This window comes from Drosophila navojoa, chromosome 4, assembly GCF_054131105.1.
Source record: "Drosophila navojoa isolate 15081-1374.11 chromosome 4, UAZ_NAV_1.0, whole genome shotgun sequence".
NCBI classification, from domain to species: domain Eukaryota; kingdom Metazoa; phylum Arthropoda; class Insecta; order Diptera; family Drosophilidae; genus Drosophila; species Drosophila navojoa.
Window position 1 is genome coordinate 17,004,389 of NC_142892.1, and position 21,625 is coordinate 17,026,013.

At 36.0% G+C, this 21,625-nt stretch overlaps 1 protein-coding gene across 1 annotated transcript in view; it reads right to left on the minus strand.

Moving 5' to 3' along the window:
• caps (capricious) overlaps positions 1-21,373 on the minus strand; it is a 70,478-nt gene extending 49,105 nt beyond the window's left edge. Inside the window, exons 1-2 of the mRNA XM_089259075.1 lie at positions 20,784-21,373; positions 2,840-2,886 (exon numbers count right to left, since the gene is read on the minus strand). The gene's annotated coding sequence lies outside the window, so the exon portion shown is untranslated. The remainder of the gene's footprint in view (positions 1-2,839; positions 2,887-20,783) is intronic.
• Between the last annotated feature and the right edge of the window lie 252 nt (positions 21,374-21,625).

Sequence of the window (21,625 nt, forward strand, 5' to 3'; positions counted from 1 at the left end):
TCTCACTCTGCCTGGCACTCGCTCTTCCCCTCCCGCTCTATCTCTCTATGATAGCTGCTGCTCGTGTCAGCTATTTATGTTTATCGACTGGTAGCTGGCATCATCATCTGGCCGAGCGCTGTGAGAGCTGCCTTCACGTTAAGTTAGTCATAACTCGAATGCCAAAGTGAGGGAAGCTGAAGCCGAAGCTGAAGCAGTGGAAGAAGAAGATGTCAAGCCCAACTTATGGTAATTGTTGCAAATTATTTATTTATTTATGCATGCTGCTGTTGCTGCTGCTCCTGCTGCTGCTGGTGTTGCTGCTGCTGCTTTCGACGCTTTTGTCGCCTGATTATGTGCTTATTTATAAGCGCAGGTAACGCGACACACTCCCCAGTTCCTATAAGGATGTGCGATGCTAATGAGATGCAGTCGAACGACAAACACAAAATCCACATATGAATATCAATTATGAGACCTCTCGCTCTGCCTGTCTCTCCCTCTCTCTCTCTCTCTTTCTATTGACTCACTCACATATTGTTTTATCTTTATCGAAGCCATCAGCAAGGGGGCTGGGCAGGCAGCCACTTGAGCAGGGCTGGGCTAAACGGTCTAAACGAACGAATGCTTTTAGCCAAATAAATATACATATATATAAATAAATTTTTGTTTATTTGCATTGCATAAAATATTAGCAAATTGTTGATGAAATTTAGAAAATATTATAAATGTTTTAAGAGACTTTGTGAAAAGCTTTATCTCTTATTTATTTATTTAATTATTTATTTTTCATATTTTTTTTTATGAAAACTTTACATAAAAGAAGGCAAAACTATTCAAACTTCATTTTTTATATTTATATTAAAAAATCCATGATGTTAACCAATACCTTAATCTATCAAGAATGATAAATGGCAACTTTAGGTACATCCTAATTGAGCTACACTCAAAATGAATCAGTTAAGCTAAGCAATCTGAAAACTAAGCCAAGTACCTCACACACAAGTCACATTCCTGAAATCTACTTTTATTTTTAGCATTATCTAGGCCAACTGCAATACGTGAAGCATTCCAATTGGAATGCAGCATTCTGCACACCTGTAAAGCTAAATGATATTATTTAAAGCTCAGCAGGCCATAAATTGCCAAAGTCTTCAGTCTTTATTAAAATACCAACAACAACAACAACAACAACCGAACTGAAAATCGAACACTCAAAACTAACATTCAATTGGCCAATTAGCCAAAAACTGCAAACAAGTAACAGAAAACCAGTACGAGCCCATGGCCCGAAAGCAATCCGAAATTGTTTATCGGAGGCACAACACCTCAGAGAAGACACTCGATGCGCTGCGAACAACAAATGCAATTAAAATAAATGTATGCAGTATCAATAGAGATGGTAGATAGTGAGAAAGAGAGAGGGAGAGAGAGAGAGAGGAGTAGAGCTGCTGGCTAGCGGTAGTTCAAGTAGCCAAGAGATAGTCTAAGCCAGTACGTGCCAGAGTCAGTTGGCCAGTTATTGAAAGAAAATTGCAGTAGCCATGCGAAATTTGGCATGCAAAGGCAGTTGACGCCAGCGATGGCAACTGCAGCAGCAGCAGGAGGAGCAGGAGGATGATCAAGAGTAGCAGCAGCAGCAGGAGAAGCAGGAGTAGCAGCAGCAGCAGCAGCAGCAGCACCAACATCAGCAGCAGAACCAACAGCAGCAGCAGCTGACATAACTGCAGCAGCAGCAGGAGAAGCAGGAGTAGCAGTAGCAGCAGCAGCAGCAGCAACGGCAGCAAGAGCAACAGCAGCAGGAGCAGGAGGAGCAGGAGAAGCAGGAGTGGAAGCAGCAGTAGCAGTGGCAGCAACAGCAGCATCAACAGCAGCAGCAGCAACAGCAGCAGCAGGAGTAGCGGCAGCAACAGCAACAGCAGCAGCAGCATCTGCTGCATGTCGACAAGGTTCAACTGATGCTCATGTCTAGGCATGACTCGACACAAACGATATACGATATACGCTATACGATATACGGCATACGATATGCGTTAGGCATTCGACGTTATGCGTTCTGTGTTTTGGGGCACCGCCCGGTTTCTAATGCGCATTCGCTGTCTGCCGTCAATCCATTAAAAATTGTAGCAGCCACAAAATGTGGCACGTACACACACACACACACACTCGCACACACTCACACACACACATGTGATATTTGTCGGGCAGATAACATTTGTATTTAAAAGACACTTTGCAAGCCAGTCGCTTTGACCATTTGTAGTTTATCTGTGGCAAATCTTGAGGCAACGCCACATGTCAAAATGTCCATTTTTTTTCTTTTTGTTTTTGTCTTGCTTCTTTCTTTCCTTCTTGCTTTTTTTGTTTGTGGCATGCAAACTGCACATGCCACATGTTGCGTAAACTAGTTTGGCGATATATCACCTGAGCACCGTCGCGTCGTCTGCATAGTTTCCTGCCAAATGTCCGCACTTGCAATTGCATATTTTATGCGAGCGAACGGACGGACGGACGAACGGTCGAGCATCTCGTAGCTAAATCCATTCGACTGTCAGTTCCCAGTTTGTTGTTGTTGTTGTTGTTGTAATTCAATTTGAGTCTCGCTCCATGATAGCTAGCGACTTGCTGCTTGGGGGTCTAGGTTTGGGTTACAGTTCGAGGAGGAAGGCGGCGGGGGTTGACTTTGGTAACAGGCAGCCGCCAGAGCGTGTTAAACAACACGTGAACAGAGCGAACTGGACACATTGCTGGACATTTTGGACACGAGACACACACACACACACACACACACACACTTATTCAGTCTTGTTGGCCAGTTGAGCACTCAGATCGATATATGCAAGTGACTGAGAAAACTTACCCCTAAAAGTTAGCAGCTGCGGCTTTGGCTAATCAAACTCGTGAGCTCTGCAAGTAGAGGAAAATGATAAACAAGAGAGTTAGAGAAGGAGGATACATGATGAGTGTAATAATAATGAAGAGTTAAAGGAGTTTAGAGAGCAATATAAATAATTTAGTACATAATATAAGAGATATTTTAAAGAATAGTATTAATTAATTATTGTGAATAGCTAAAGAGTTTCGTAAATATTTTTTATGTATGTAAGACGAACTCATTTTCTATGTAATGTATATAAACATATATATAGAATCAAGTCAAGTTGAGCTTTAAGCTCTTAGATATGAATTCTATGAATTCCTTAAGTTTTTATAAACATGTTTATTAATTTTTATGCATATTACATTTTTAAATTAAGCATTATGTATGCATTTTTGTGTATATTACTCTACGCCAGAAATTCTACACTAATTCAAATATATTTTACTAAGCTAGAATCTAAGATGAAATAAGCTTCTATATAAGATATGTGAGATTAGCAATAAATGTGAAGAACTTGAAATGTGTACATTAAATATATGTTTATATATTAAATAAGATTTATATAAATACTATATAAATATATAACAAATAAAATAATAATATATTTATATATTAAATATTTATATAAATATTAAAATAATAAGCAATTTATAAATAATATATTTATATAAATAATATATATCAATAAATGGTCAACAAGAATAGAATATTAACAAATAAAATAACCAATATATATATAATTTATATATTTATATAAATATTATAATAATAATAAATTTATAAATAATATATTTATATAAATAATGTATATCAATAAATGTTCAATAAGAATATTAACTACTACAAGAATAGAATATTATCAATTTCATGTGCTTTTGCTATCAATTTCAAGTTTAGTATTTTAATACATACAATTTATTTAAATACAATTTATTTTTAGACTTACTATAAATATTTTTGATATCACGTATAGTAATATCAATTGTCAATTTTAAAACCAGTCCCAATTTCACATATGTATATTTCCCTCCACATACACAATTCACGAAAATCTTAAGAATAGCCTCAATTATCGCACATACATATATTACTTTTATAGGCCCATTCATAAGCTTTTTCCATTCAAATGTGTTTAAAAAGTAGCAGCTAAAAGCACACCAATACTCATGCATTAAAACTTTTTTTCACTGCAATTTTATTGATGTATTTTTTTTTTTTGTTTTTTGTGCGCACCTAAAATTGAGAGGCGCTGCACAGGCAAATTCGCAAAACCCTTTGAACTTGAGCGCATTGAATGCGACCATTATGCCGTTATGTAATTAAGCTGCAAATTAATTGTGCTACTCGCTTCTGCGAAAAGAGCTTTCGTCACGCCAGAGAAATGAGTTTTGATAGCAAACAAAAACACTTTATGAGCTGTGGCTGTCGTCGAGTCATGAGAATTTCTTTATTCGCTTCTCTCTCTCTCTCTCTCTCTCTCTCTCTCTTTTGTTTTGCTTCTTTTTTTGTTTTTTGTTTTACTCTTTTTGCGTCTCTCTTTTATTTTCACAGCATAATTAAGCACACTTTTAAATATTCTAACCTATGCTGAGGCCGACTCGTAAAAACTAGAGTACCTCATAAAAGGCAAGCAAGACCACCCAGGTGTGGGCCGCCTCTGGGGCTGTGTGGGTGCGCGTGCGTGTGTGCAAAAAGGTCAACATTTTATGGGTATGCTATTTGGCGGCGCTTAGGGTTTTTTTTTGGCTTAGACTTGAGTCTTGACATAGTCTTGACTCGGGAAGGTGTTAAATAATAAATACGTCAAGCGGGCGTACTGGGAATTGGACTGCCAATAAAAGCGGGCGCACGATTTCACGTTGCGTGCCTTGACTTATCATTCACAGTTCAGCGGCTAACACAGCCCCTTGCCACGCCCCCTTCCATATGATGACATTTTAATAGCCCGACCCCAAACAAAAAAAGCTTAGGCAATAATATTTGCTCACTTTTACGAGTTGAAACAATGAAATAAACCAAACACTTTACTCTTTGCTCATTTTTTGCCTTCACAATTTTTGTGTGTTGTTGATTCCCTTTTAGAGCTGAGCTCTTTCGGTCGGCAGGGCTCTAGTCTAACGCGCATTTAATGGAATATCTAAGCACCTGCACATCAAATCCCCGGGTCAGGCACGTGCTGAGCTCAATGCCTTTTTTGATGGCTTATAAAATGTATAAACATATTTGTTATTAATTGCTTTGTTTTGCTACGAATTTGTTAGTTAGCAGCAGCAGCAGGAGCAGCAGCAGCAGCAGGAGTGGCCCCATCGATTTTCGCAAAAGCCGCTTTAAGTTCGCCCACGCTTGGCCAGCCCAAAAATAATGAAATTTTCGCAAAGAGCTTGGCCCGGAGCTCTCTGCCATTGAATCTATTAAGTCATTTCTGCAGTCCAACCAAAATAACACAGAAGCAATTAAAGCCAAGCAACAGCAACAGCAACAACAGCAACAACTACAATAATAACGGCAAATTTCTGCACTAATTTAATTAGTCAGAGCAGAGTTGCGCTCGGAGCTGTTGGCTGAAGGGATTCGGGCAAGTTACTTAGGGCCGTTTGGGGTTAGTCAGGCGTTTGTTTCCAGGCTAAAGACTCTGTGAGTCGATTGCTCCAAATGTAATCAGAGAAGGGCAACAGAGACCAGCAGCTGCAAGAAATCAAATGTCTACTTAAAGGTGTGTAAATTAAGCTAACAGCTTCAAGAAGTTTCCACATAAAATAGAAGGGGAATATCATTAAAGCCAATATTTTCAAAGCAACTATATTACTAAAAATATTATTTAAAGAAAATATGATATTCCAAATATAATTTAAAAATATTAATTGAATAAAAATAAATTTGTAAATATATTCTAAAAAAAAAAAAAAAAAATATTATTTTGTAAAAAGTAAATTTAAATTAAAAAAAATATCTTTGCAAAAATTTTATGAACAAATATATATTTATATATATGTTTAATTTGTTCTTATTATCAAAATAATATATATTTTGCAAACTTATTTGCATATTAAACAAAATCTAGAAATTTATTTATTTTTTTTAATTTAATAATTTTTTTATTTTAATTTTATTTTATATATATTATATAATTAAAATAAAAAAAAATTATTAAAAAAACACCAGGTTTTATTTAATATAAAATTAATATAATATAATATAAAAACACTAGGTTTTATTTAATATAAAAATCATTTAAAAATATATATATATATATATATATATATATATATTATTTTATTCATATTAACAAATTAAAAATATTTTTGAATGAACAAAACATCTCCTTTTTTTATAAAATCATTAAATCAATTATAATTCATAATATAATTTAAAAATTAATATTATTTTATGTACATTAATAAATGTAAATAATTATTGAGTACATATTAATTGTAATTTTTTTTTTTTTAATAAATTATTAAAAGCAATGCACCAAAAATTCTTGATTTGAATATTAATAGCACAATTTATTTATGGACAAATATATATTAATATTATTTTAATTTTAGTTAGAAATAATTTACCTATAATGAAATCTACGCCAAGTAAATATTGTATATAAAGGCAGCACACCAAAAACTATTTTATTTACTTTTAACTGCAAATGTGACTAAGAATATGACTCAAATTATGACATATAGAGGATTACGATATATTGCGCATTAATATTTTAACTATTGTTCAAAGTATTCCAAGTAGAGAATTCGCCTTAAGCTAACAGAGCTGTTAATGAGAATGATATGCTATCCATATATGCCGCTAAAGCTGCATTATTTCTAGTAAATATGAAGTAGAAATTGAAACTAGGTATTGCATAGCATAGGCCGGTCGAATTTCTGATTTCCTATGCTTTACGCTTTATAATCAATATATAAACATTTCTAACTCATTCCCCCTAAGCATTTCCTCTCTGAGTTATCCACAGCTAAGTCAGCTTTTTACTTGTAGCTCAGCCAGCTGCTCAACGATTGCCCGAACTGATAAGAGTTATCGTGTCAGCGACCCGCTGCGTTCTTAAGGCAATATCTAAAGGTATTCGTCAAAGCGATGGCAAGCGCTGCCGAATTGTGACGTCACGAGCTGGCGTTGCTTGACTTTGACTGCCAGCGACACATAAATAAATATTATATTACCACCAACACACATACACACACACCTCACACAGAGAGGAAACCTTAGAAGACGACGCACATATGAGACACATTTATGCTCGTCACCCAAGCAAGCCCCCTCTCGCTCTCTGCCTCCCTCTCACTCACTCGCTCACTCACGTTGCTCTGCTGAGTTGTTAATTAAATATTTACGCTGCTTATTTGCAAAATGAATAATTTTAGCATTTTATTTCCACCAGCACAATGTGCGTCCCTTGTCTACGTGTCTACAACTGTGGAGCAACTCGCTGCCTCACTCCCCCTCTCTCTCTCTCCCATAGCCTTTTCTGGTTTCAGTGCCTGACATTTTATGGCTGTTTTTGTCAACATAGAGCTTGACGTCGCGACCGTGTGTAAACCTTTTAGCACATTTGCCTTGTTCCTTAAGCTCCTTATTAGTTCGAGTTGGCGGCTCTTTAACTACATCTCTGGCAACCCTCGCTTATGCTTTGCTTGCCTTTAATTGGCACACAGCTCGCATGTAGCGCCCGAGGGCCCGCCTCGGCAGCCCAGGACTTCCGCTCAGGCTGTGACAACCGAACTGTGAGCGCTCCAACTTGAGGCCAATGTTAGATAAGACACGAGCCTCCCAGCTGCACAGCTACACAAATTTAAGTTGTGTTCGCATTTGAATAGCAAATGCAGGAATATTGTACGCTTGCACAGCAAGATGGGGTTGAGACATGTTCGAAAAGAGTGAGAGAGAGGGAGGGGGAGAGTTTGCCTTTAAAGGCGAAAGTGTATGAAGCCAAAACTTGTATAGAGGGAGCATTCAATCTTGGCAGGTAACAAGGTTTAATTGCTGCTGGAGTTAATCGAAGACTGTGCGGAATAGCTGGAGCATTAGTCACAACTTGCTTAAAGAGAGAGAAGAAAGTAATGAAAGAATTTCAAGAAATTCTTTAAGATAAGAGGAGCAAGACTTGATTGAGATTTGCTGGAAATTCAAAGCTTATTCATCATAGCAGAACTTAGCTTAAGGAATGCCCGCAAAGAAGCAGAGTATCTTTCAGGAAAAGCAAGATAACAGGCTCTGCATGTACTAATGCTCAACTTAAAGAGTGTGTTTAAAGAAGAAGAAAGCCTTAAGGGGATTGGCAAGGATCTTCAAAGAAAGGCAAGAAGATAGCATGTATTGGAACTAAGTATACAAAGAAAGAGTAGAACATATAAACAGAACGAGTGTTTTTTAATAAGCAAAATAAGGAGTTAAGAGAAAGTTATTGCCAAGTAAAGCAATAATTTCCATTTCAAGTTAAGCAACTAGCCCAGAATTTAGTTTATAAAGAAAGGGGGAAGGGTCCGATTTGTAATATACATATATATAAGAAAAGAAGTGAAAGCCTTGAAGAATAGCAAATAATTTCAGAAAAGTTTAGGAGACACAAAAAAAGAAACAGAGCTATAATAAGGTTATCAAAGAGAGATTGGCCTTCAAATAATGAGTAGAAAACCCAACGAGAATTTCAAATTATCATTATCAAAGAAGCAGAAAAGCAGTACTTGGGCATGTGCCAAAAACTCTGTCTGCCAAGAAACCACAGACTGTCGCATTCTTCAAAGAAAGCGTAGAAAGCCTCAAGAAATTTAGCGGACAATGCATCGGTTCTTCTATAAGAAGACTAAGTTAAATAGCTTAAGCATTAGATGTAACATAATTTTATGTTAACTACAACAATATATTGGCTTGATATTTGAAGTTCTTATGATCTGGCAATATCAAATACCATCTGAAGACGCAATAACACAATTTCTTCTCTCTCTCTCTCTCTCTCTCTCTCTATCTCTCTTTCTTCTCTCTCTCTCTCTCTCTCTCTCTCTCTCTCTATCCCTCATATCGCTCTTTGTATCTAACTCTGCTTCTTCCTCTATCTGCTTCTTTTTCATTTCATATCTCTTTCTTTCTCTTTTCCTCTCCCTCTCTCACTTATGTCAATCTTAGCCCCAACTCACTTCATTTCCCTACTCCATCTCTCCCTTACCTAGGCCAATTCCTATTAAACATATCCTAACCAAAATGAAACCAAAACAAACTTTGTTCAAATGCCGACCTACATGAGAACGCAAGCACAAACGCATAAAGACCATAATTTAGAAACCAAATTTTGATAAACAAATTGAGCAACAGCAACAGCAATAACAACAACAACAACAATATGAAACCAGGAAGCAATTACGCAGCCAACTAAAATATTTTTATTTAGATTTTCGAATTTCGATTTCAATTTCATATTTCACTCTTTGGCTTTCGTCACTCTCTACCTTTCTTTCTGTATCTCGCTCACTCCCTCGCTCTCTCTCTCTCTCTCTCTCTCTCTCTCTCTCTCTGTGGATTTGTGTCCAGCGTTGTTCGGCGCTTTCGTCTATTCATTGATTACATTTCTGTTGACTTAGCCCAAATAATTTTCGAGTCAAGCAAACATTAAATAAACAAACAAACAAGCAAACAGGCAACGCAGCGGACAAACAACAAATCGCATAGAAAAATCAATAAGTTTTACTATTTTTCTTTTTTTTTAGTTTTTTTGGTAACTCCCCTAACAAAAACCCAAGCGAACAATTTGAATAGGTTAGTATATAATTAGTGGATGAACAACAAAAAGGCTGATATACACTGAGAAAGAGAGAGTGTGTGAGTGAGAGAGAGATGGAGGCAGACAAAGCCTTAAAAGTCTTATGGAAAATATTGACTTTTAATCAATTTCTAGTTGAGGAAATGTCCACACAACGGTTTGCGCCTCGCAGACTTATCTAATGTGTGCTTAAGTGGAACTAATTATTGGGTCGTACTGCTGTTTATCAAATGAACAAAGACAACTCTAGCCGGCCGATAGAGGGCGCAACACACAGACAGAGAGAGAGAGAGAGAGAGAGAGAGAGCGAATGAAAATCTAGTTCATTTCAATATTGAAAGATGAGCGCGCACATTTCAGTTGAGTAGGTGCAGGAGGGGGGCGGCGAGGCAAGAGGAGTGGTCAGCCACCTGTTCGCACAATGAAACAACAAATTATTAATTAACTATGCAAAGTTCTCGCAGCTGCTGAAAGTGACTCTAAAAAAAACAATTTAAATACAAACGACTTGAATCACCTTGATGGCGTTCGGCTACAGCTAACGAGCCAACAACGACAACGAATGGAGTCATTTGTCTAATGCAAAAGCGACTTTAGACCGGGCCAAAACACTTTTTCGGGTGCTGTGTCAAATGGCTGTGTGAATGTCACTTTTGGCATTGCAAAACACGTTTCGCATGCATGGGAAATAAATACGAATATTTATAGACAAAAAGCCAAAGCAAAGGCAAAGCTGAATATGCAAATATATATATAGTATATATATAATTTATATTTATCTGTAAGACATGTGCAAATGTCATATACATATATTTTGCCATACAAATTGCTATGATGTAATCCGCATTTAGTTGTGACTAAATCTGCCTCAGTTCCATTTGTATCATAGCCAAGCAGCTCTTTCGCCTAGCCTTGACTTTTAATCACATCATTTTCTTATGCAATTATCAGCCATTAGCTGGCTCACATCAAAGTCAAAACAATTTTCTAGTTTTCCGTCTGCTCGCTCCACTAATCAGTTTAATAATAACCAGGCTAACGGCATCTCAGTTGCTAAAGCTATTAAAAGCACATATATTTTGTAATTAATTTTTGCAATCGACAACAAGCTCTACCCGAGCCATATTAATTACCCAATCTATGTGGCTCTATTATTTTTCGGTTAGCAGTTCAATCACAGAATGTAATTAAAACAATTCACTTGCCCAGCTGTTCGCTCGAAATTGCACTCACGTAATATTTTAAATATGTAAAGGTAATTTAACAAGCTGCAATCGGGTGGAACTGACTGCATTATGCTCGCTTTTAATTGTGAATGAGAACAGCTAAATTTTTTGAAATATATTGTAGATTGATAAAAATCTTAAAGAGCTTTGTGGCTTTCAGCTAGATAATATACATATATATTAAGCTTCTTTTCTTTTTTTTTTTTTTTTAATAGAGTTGCATATAAAGTCTCCACGGGATCCATAAAAGAGTTATGGTATCTATTTATAGATCAACTCAACTTTGTAATTCTGCTTATTAAGCATTGGGGCTCTGCTTGTCAAGAGAATAAATGCACTATCTAAAGCCTTAGGCTTAATAAAAAATAATAAATTTTAGTTGGAAACATTAGACATTGCAATGATTGCGATTCAATTTATCGATTGCGATCAGTTTATTATTTAATTTATTTTAACATTTTAAAATCCTAAACTTAACTTATTTAAATATATTTTTTCTATACACATTATATATTTTTGTATATATTTTTTAAACAGTAGATTCTCGATAATGGCAAAGGAGATCTGTTTTTTTTTCTAATAATTTTTTTATTTTTATTTATTTATTTATTTTATTATTAATTTATTTATTAATTTATTTTTTTTTATTTTTATTTATTTTATTTTATTATATTTTATATATATTTTATATTATTTTATTTTATTTTATTTATTTTTTTGATAACACAAAAATTTAAATTACAGACGACTTTTGAGAACGAATTTATTTAACAATGATATAATTTTTTTCGTTTTCCAATTCAGCGGTTTAATAATTATCGAGACTCGACAGTATTTATATATATGTATATTAAAATCTAAAACTTTCAAGTTGATAAAAAAGAAACCAATATGAGCATAAAAGCGAAAGCAGAAAGCGACATGAATATGGCAGCACATACGCATAAATAAATCTAAATAAATACAGCTATGTATATGGATATATAGATACATATGTATTTGCCCTCTAGGCTCTGTTCATTGCATTAATAAGCAAAATTCTTGGCAGCCAAAATGCTGGGAACGTGCCATTCACACCGATCGAAGCATTGTGGGCGCAAAAGAAAGAGTGAATGAGAGAGAAAAAGTAAGAGAGAAAGATTCTAAACGAATGGAGAGTGAAGCGATATACATATATCATATATGCACACATATACAGACAATAATATGGGCTAGTAATTAAATTTTGCTGAAATTTGATGGCATTTTGATGAATGTTGTGAGCTATAAAATTGATTTGATGCGCATTTAAAAGTTTTCTAAATGCTTTGACTTTTGGCTGGCGAGCATCAAATCAAAATGTGATGCGTCATACATGAAAATATATATTTATAGCAATACACATACAATATATATGTATGCAGGCTGGCAAATGAGTCGCCAGCAAAAGTCAGCTCGGCCTTATCTTTTGTTTACCTTTACCATTTTTACTGATAAGCGTTTCGATAAGATAAAAAGCAGAGCCGAAGCAGCGTAGCTGAGTAGGTGACTAGCCCCCGAAGGTGTGATATCTAGGCAGCCCTACCTTATACGTTGCCTCGCCCTCACTTCCCCCTCACTCACCCTCTCTCTCTCTCTCTTTGCTCTCATTTAGTTGTGATTTCTATGAACGGCGACTGCAATTGTTGTGCAAGCGCATTTGAGGAAATATCGACGCCGCGGCGTAACGAACGGAACCCTACTATTTACTTATTTATAGCCGCTTATTGTTGGTCAATATTTGCCAGAGCCCAGGCAGGCTAGCTGCAAACCAGAATATAATGTAGAAATAATTTCTAGATAAGATAGACTTTGATGGCGGCGATTGACAGGCGACAGCCGAGTCTTGGGCAAGAAAGGTCAAAGAAACAGAGCTGCCATCAGAGGGCTTAGTCTGGTATTAGCATAGAATAAATATATAAATCAGATACAATGTGGGCTAGCTGAAGGAGAACAGATAATTGATTGAACAGCAAATGGGCAAATAAAGAGAATTCCTGATGAAGGCGAATGAATGTGCTGGAAAGGTCAAAGCACGAGTTACTAATATTACAATTGGTTCGTGAAATAAAATAAATAGAATAGAAAATAAATAAAGTAAATAATATAAAATAAAATACAATAATAAAAATGAATAATATAAAGTGAAATAAAATAAAATTAAATAAAAAATGAAATAAATAAAGAAAATTATATTTGAAAAAAAAGTAAAATAAAAAAATAAAAATAAAATAAAGAAAATTAAATTATAAAGAAAAGTAAAATAAAATAAAAGAATAATCATAATAATATAAAGTAAAATAAAATGAAAGAGCAGAAAATTAAATAAAATAATAATAATAATAATAATAATAATAATAATAATAATAATAGTAATAATTATAATAATAATTATAATAAAATAATTTAAATTAAAAATATAATATTTGAAAAAACAATAATTAAATGTATACAGGAAAAGAAAGAAGACAATGAAAGAGCAGAATATTAAATAAATTAAGAAAATAATAATAATAATTTAAATAAAGAACCAAATAAATAAAAATAATAATAATTAAATTTGTGCAGATATAAGAAGAATTAATTGACAATAATTAGCAGAGCACCGAAAGAAGTACATGAAATTGAAGTGTAATAGAGTCTTGTTAAGAGTCTTGTAAAATATGAATGCGAGATATATAACTTATATATGTACATGGATAATGACCCCACATTAGCTTCAGCTTTTGTGCGAATAATTGACGGAGCAGGAAAAGGGAAAAGCCTACCTAAATAAAGAAATAATAAATTTGAATGGAGAAAAGGCAAAAAAAGGTGATGAGGTTTGGAAAATATGCTACCAAGGTCAAAAAGTTGCTATAATAATTGAACTATAATCTATAAACTAAATAAATTAAATATTATGTTATATAAAATGTAAAATATAATATATTTGTATTACAAAGACAACTGAACTCTTAAGAAGTCCTGTCAATATAACTAGTATATATATTATATTAAATAAAATTACATAAGACCTTTGCAAATTGCAGCAAATTTCCATCACATGTTCAAGAGAAGTAAACTTAAACGTTTATTCATTTTTAGTGCAATTTAAATTTAGAGTAAGGGAAAATAAAATTTAATTGTTCATAAAAATATTGATTACTAAAGCAGGAAAGCAATAAATTTAATAATGGACAAATTCTAATTTTTTTTTAAATATTTATTTAACTAAATCTATTAGTAGCTTATTTATGGCTCAATCAGGTTCGGCGGATTATTTCAATTATTTCGCTGTTTGATACATTTTATATTGAATGAGTCATTTGATATTTATGCACATACATATATATATATATATTACCCATATATATTATATATATAGTATATTATATATTTATTTCCTATACAGTAAACCCATTTGGATGCTGCGCATTTTTGCCAACTACGGTTAGTCGCCTCATTAACCATTGCATACTCGATTTAGTCTTTAATCTTCTAGCTTAGAGCAAATGAATTATCGTTTGCCACGCCCCCTCTTGGACAGCAATGCCCATGTCATGGCCATGTGTTGTCAGCTGCTGCCGCTCAAGCCATCTGTTTGCACAAAGCCCAAAAAAAAAACTATAAACATATCTAAATATATATTTCAGCTATCCATAAAAACAATGAAAATACATTTTTAAAATTTGTCGAGGCATTTAATAGTTGAACATTGTTTGAAACATTGCCCGCAGAATACATAAAACATAAAACCTAAAACAGAAGGCAGAAAATAGAAACTCTAGAGACGAGTAAAAACTCAAGAGCAAAACATGGGCAAAAACATGATCATAAAATGGGACCAGAAAATTTATGACAAAATATGCAAAAATTTGTTACACTCGAACTTGACAAAATAGATAAGTTGAAAGAGACAGAGAGACAGAGAGTGAGAGGGAGAGGCAGAGAGGGAGCGGGCGAAGTTTTGCTGTGGCCACATAGTTGACGCCCCCGGAAAACAAGCGCAGTCCAAATAAAACATTATACAAATACGAATTTATATACATACATATATAATATATGTATATATAATAAATCTGTGGGCTGACAACAACAACAACAACAACAACAGCAATTTCTTTGCTATTTATTTTGTGGAGTGTTTCAGTTGTGCTTTTTAAATTTATGGGTTTATTGATACTTGTGGCAAAAGTTAAATTTCTGCTTTATCAGCAGTCAAGTTACACAAAATAAATACGAAGCAAATTCCAAATGTCACAAAGAGAAAGAGAGAGAGAGGGTGAGAGGGAGAGGAAGAGAAATGCAGCACATCTTTAAATACAAGTTAAAATTAAATGCTTTCGGGCTAAGCCACTGGGCTCAACCGAGCGATTAAATGGCCCAAAACTATCTTGGGCGCAAAACTTTGGTTAGCCGGGCCCAAAAAGCCACTCGCAAATTGAGCCAAGTTAATTTCCCAACACAACAGCAGCAACAACGTCTCTAAGCCACCCGCACATGTCAACAATATTTGTGCAGGAAAGGGGTTATGTCCTATTCTGTTCTGTTCGCTCAGGTTGGGTCCACAAAGCAAATTAACTGGGTAAACAAAAAAATATTTGCTTAATTAACTGACAAAAACTTTGGGCCACAAAGGCGCAGAGAGCCGCCCCAAAAGGGTACGAAAATGAGGCCGTGAAAATGTTTTCATAACGCACACTTTTCACCTAGGCAAACATTTTTGGGGAGGGGCTGGGGGCGGGACGCAGGACACGTGTCTATAAATAGTCGGACGAAAAGCTATTGACAGCTGGCACGAAACACAAACAAAACAAAAAAAAAAGAGCAAGAAGAGGAAGAGGCAGCACAACTACGGCCATCGAGCCAAGCGTAAAACTTGCAAATAGTTGTCTTACGTGGCGTATGCGCAATTAACATTTATGGTTATTAATTATATTATGTATACGACGCGTTGTGCAAAGCAAAGGCACAATTAGTCAAGTGTGTGTGTGTGTGTGTGTGTGTGTGAGTATGCGTGTGTGTGTGTGAGAGAGTGTCTCTGTGTGTGTATGTGTATGTGTATATTCAGCTGCTTACATCACTTTATCTAGATTATTTTGTAGACAGACGTAGCTCTCCTCTCGCTCACTCTCTCTCTCCCTCTTGCTCCCTCTCCCTCTCTCTCCCTGACTCACTTTCCGCCTCTGTCGCTGCGGCGGCGGCGGCGGCGTCGTCGTCGTCGTCTGAAGACGTTTAAACTCATTTTGGCACAAGGGCCAAACAAAGTTGAGACCCGGCGGCGTCTCCTCTGTCATTTTAACTTGGCCATAATTATGGGCAATCAAACGTTTTTATTAGACGCTCCAACTAATGATCTTTTGTTCCCAGCACTGTTTCAGCTGCGCTCTGCGGCAAGGTCAAGTCTTTGCTTTTAACTGAAATTCAATAGCGTTGCTTCTGGCCTTTCTGGCCAACTGATTAGCCATGTTCAAGATCGGAATGCCTAATTGATTGAGCAAATGATACGGTTCTGGAATGTGTTAGCTCGAGAATTGGATGTGTTGCGGAATATGGATTGAGGGCATAGACAAATTCTATGCTAAACACGGGCTGTCGCTGTCGCTGAGTGCGGGCTGAGCGCGGTTCTAATTACGTCAAGTCGAGCTGCCAGAACAGAGCAGAAAGAAAAAAGCAAAATAGATGCCATCGAACAACTTGTTACCATTCGCTAAGCAGCGCGCTGTCTATGCTATTAGTTATATGATTTGCCATGGGATTGATGAATGGAGTAGATGTGTGGAATGAGGCGGATGTGAGCAGCGATATACATCAGTGTATACAATATAATGATAGATGTTTGTAATCTATAATCTCTCTTATTTATTTGGTATTTTATTTAGTTTTCTTATATTTTATTTTTCAGCTTCAATAATAGATAAAGAGTTATGTTTATATTTAGATTTTTAGTTTACTTTTAAATTAAATGAAATTCGACAATCAAGCAAAAATCATTTGATATTTTGGTCAACAAGTAAACAGAATGTGGCTAAGACAAGACATAGATGAATCTATAAATATATTTTAATATATACATACATATATATAAGTATAAACGGTAAACAAAAGTATTTTGTCTCTGTTTAGCTAGAGTATAGGTTCACATCCCTGGATAGAGACAGAGATAGTTTGGACGATGGGCTTTGGCTTTGATTCAGTTTCCTTCTCATTCTGCCAGGTTGAATATTTGCATCTCTTTCTGTTATCTGTACTCTTCAAACACTTTGCTTCTTTCTACTCAACTTCCCCTTCTTTCTTCTCAATATTTATTTCTCTTTTTTTTTTCTTCTCACTACACTTTTCCTTATTTTCCCATTTTATTTCCTTACTCTTCTCGCACCTTTCTTATATCCACTCAATATTTCCTTCTTTCTTTTCTTCCTTTATCACTTTTGTATTCCTTCTTCTCAATCCTTTCTTCTCTGGTTACCCTTTTCTTTACACTTTGCTTTATTTCCTCATACGTTGTCTTTACTCCTCTCTACTCTTTCTTCACTCTACTCTCCATTTTCTTCTTTCTTCTGTCCTTCTATTACTTCCTTATTCTCTCTTCCTTCTTTTTAATCCTTTCTTCTCTTGTTACTCTTTTCTCTACTCTTTGCTTTCTTGTCTCATTTCTCTATTTAATTTCACCTTTTTCTTCTCTCTTCTTTCTCCATTTTCTTCTAGTTTTTTCATTCCTTCAGTTTCTTCTTTTCGCTTATTCTCGCATTCTCTCCTCACTAAATATATGTTCTATATCCAATCATCTCTCTTTTTTCTACTTTTAACTGTCATTTCTCTTTCTTTCTTCTCTTGTTCCTTCTCTTCTCCTCATACTGTTTACTTCCCACTCTTCTTTCTGTCTCTCTCTCTCTCTCGCTCTCTACCGCCCACACTTCTAGCCAAGTTATCTAATTAAAGCATTAGCTAATATCAAAACAAAGGTACCGCTATTCAAGGCCCACTAACAGCTCCCAGCTCTCAGCTCTACAAAATGTTTGCCATACTCTGGCTTATCACTGGCCTCCGTGCCATTCAAACGGCCCAAAAAAAAAAAAACTAAATACTAACAAGATTTATATAACAATTTCAAGGCCAAACACACACACACACACACACACACACACACTTAGATATTTATGTATATATATACATCAACCTGCATTAGCTAATCTGAGCAGACGAGCAGCAAAAACTTTTTAATTACCAACAGGAAAAGCAGTCAAGATAAGCGAGAGATGCAGAGGCTGCGGCAGAGGCAGAGGCAGAGGCTGAGGCTGCGGCAGAGGCAGCTAAAACATTTACATAAATTTCAAATATAGCGAGAGGAAAATTGTGTTTTATACAAAGTTTTATGTGCGAGACGAGACGAGGCCAGGTCGAGTCCGAGTTTCAATTTCTGCCCAAAATCTAAACCTTTACAATTTTTTTGTTGTTGCTCTGTTGCTGCTGCTGCTGCTGCTTCTTCTTCTTGCTCTCCAGTCTGGAAAGGCATTTATGACTTCTGTAAATACCAACGGAAAAAGAAAAACTCAACTTTTTTTTCCTGCTTTTAGCCCAGCTCACGGTAACAATTTTACAGCTTAAATATTTTTTAGCCATTAGATAAACAAACAGAAAGAGCCGTAAACAGGCTAAACGGGGGGCGGGGCGCCGAGGCGCAAGACACAGAAAAAAAAAGTAACGAAAATATCTTTCAAGTACAATGTTAGGTAAATATAAACAAAAGTTTTTTTCCACCTCTCGCCGGCTGCTGCTGCTGCACTTTGCTGCTGCTGCTGCTTGTTGTTGTTTTTTATTTCTCTTCTTCTTTATGTTTTTTGGCTACCTTTAAAGCTTTTAGAGCATAAGAAGTCATATAAATTACATTAGCTAAGTGCTGGGCGGCAATTAAAAATACGAGACGCTGAGAGAGCGCCGCGCACCGGCCTTAGAAATGTGAGCGAGCGGCTGCTAATGATGCTCTAGCTGTCCCCCTCCCTCCCCCCCCCACAGCACAACAGCAGCATCATCGTCAACAACATCTTCATCATCATCATCATCATTGTAATCAGCGAGAACATTATCAGCAGCATTAGCAGCATCATTAGAGCGTCAACTTAATCAAGGTTAAAGAAGAGAAGAAAATAAAATATAAAAAAAAAAGCATGCGGCATGCCGGAAAATTTGTTTGTGTCTCGCTTATGCAATACAAGCTCAAGTGGCATGAAAATACACAGCGAGCGAGAGAGCGGGAGTGGGTGAGGGTGGACGGGGGCAGCTGAGGGCAACAACAAATAAACAAATACTGCTGCTATTTTCACGAGCACATCCATATACTGCTGCAGCGCATAATTAGCTGGGAGTTTGTTTGGCCCGCGTCTCGCTCGAAACATCAATTTCCATTTTCCAATACAATTTTTCATTCGGCGGTGAAAAGTGCGAACTGGCTGGATTTGCTGATGCGATTACAAAAGTTCACCGCGTGTGGCAAGTGTTGCAAGCGCTGCCCAGTGTTGTGTAATGCCCAAATGTGCGCTCAATTTGGGGCTAATCAATGAGCAAACAGCGGCGAGGCTAGCGAAGTGCAGGAGCTTAAATCCAATTGGAATCGAATCAGAGCAAATGCCAGCAAGGAGTGAAAAAGCATTGCGATAGCTATATTTGAGTAGTTGTCGGAGTTATCGATAACTGCATATGAAGTTGACCAATTGAAAATTAATATTAAAATTAAATGATGAAGATTAAAGGATAATTTAATGAAATTTAAATTTAAATAAAAAAAATAAATGCTGTCTTGCTTAACTATAAATTTTATTGAAATAGAAAATATTTATATATTCAAGAATTAATAATATATAATATAAATATACTAACGTACATTTAAGTTAAAATGTTTGAATTTATTATAAATCTAAATAAAATTGAATATATAAATTAATTTTAAAATATTTTAATTTCATCTGTCAACCAAATTCATTTATATATTTAAAATATTAGCAATAAATTAGCAACAAATATTATAAAAAATTCAGTTACTTAATTTTAAAATTTATTTATAATAAAAAATACAACTTTTTTTAAATTAAATATTAATAATTATGTATACAAATTACTTTAGTTGGGAATATTTATATTGTATATTAAAATTTAATTGCTTTTGTTTCTATACATCCATAAATTAACTTTAAAATATTTAATCATAGTTAAAGATCTGTTAAAGCCCATCGTCGACTTTTACACTTTAGTCAAAAGTGTCGGAATTTTCGGCTTCCCCATTGCAGTTGTTACACAACTTCTGGCCTAGGCCAACTTTATGCCAGCTCACGTTTGGGCCATTAAGCAACGGTTCTGGGCACAAACTGAAAGAGAAACACGCCCAACACACGCACACACACACACACACAAACATCAGCAGCAGTCAACAGAACAAGTCAAGTCGAAATGGTAACTGTTCTGCAGAAGTGTCAAGCATTTCCACATAAAGACGAAGCCAACACACAGACGCAAACACATGTAATCTGTGTCCACGCCTCACAGCAGCCCCAGCCCCAGCCCAGGTCCGAGCCCCCGATCGAGCTTCATTCATAAAGATTCACATCTGAGTGCGAAGAACAAACACGCAGAGCGAACAAACACCTAACTGAAAAGTTCCTGGAATTGCACGAGCTTTAAGATCTTCTAACGAAAGGCAAACCCGTTTCTTGTCTTTGGGGACGAATGACATAATTAATGATTGTGGAATTTTCATCAAAACACAAAAAAAAAGAACAGGAAGAAGCAGAATGAAACCTTATCGATGGCAAGCAAGTTAAGGATATAAATTACATGCAAGCTGCTCACTGACAGCCGAAAATAGCTAAATAAAGGAAAATGAAGCTAGAATTCCAGCTGAACATCAATAAAGCTTAAAGCTAACTTAATTAAAACTTACGCTTGGAAAAATTGCGGCAAAGCACTTTGCAGTAAATTAAGAAACGTCGCACAAAAGTAACACGCGAATATTTGCTCGATTTTGTTTTTGTTTTTGTTTTGTGCTGATGAATGGCAAAACGGTTATTTTCGGCAATTGCCTAAAAAAAGAACAACAATAACAAGACGCACGCACGCCGCAAAGCGAACGGGTTAACGCTCATCACTAGGCACAGCAGCGGCTGCAGCGGGCAGAGAGGCCTGAGCGTATGTGTGTGTGTGTGTGTGTGTGTGTGCGAGGGGGAGGGCGAACTGGAGCAGAATTTTTGCACGCGCGCGTTGCACTCACTAAACGCACAACTATTAAATGCAAATTGTATTAGTTAACGGCTAACGGTTGCAGTTTTGAGTTTTTTCGTTTTGTTTTTGGTTGTGAATTCGGTAACGGTTTTGTGTTTCGGTTTCGGTTTTGGTTTCAATTTCGCTGGCTCTCCACAACGCTTGCCCATAAAAACAACGTCCAGACACGTTCACGTACTCGGCTCAACTGGCAAAAAGTATCTGAGAGCGCAACGGGCATCGCACGCAACGAAACTTGTTTATGAACTAAAATTATCTGCCAGCAGCCCACCACGCTCACACGCTCGCTCTCGCTGCTCGTCGGGCGACGAGCGCACGAGCTCACGAAATACGAGGCACACGAAGCACGGCCAGCGAATTGGATAGTGCAAAAGTTATCTGAGAGCAGCTGATAAGCAGCGTGTGAGAGAGCGCATGAGTTGCACTCAAATTGGATTCTCATTGAGTCAGATAAACGCATGGTGTGCTGGGTTTGAAACTTGGCTAAACGCTGAGCTGCTTTGC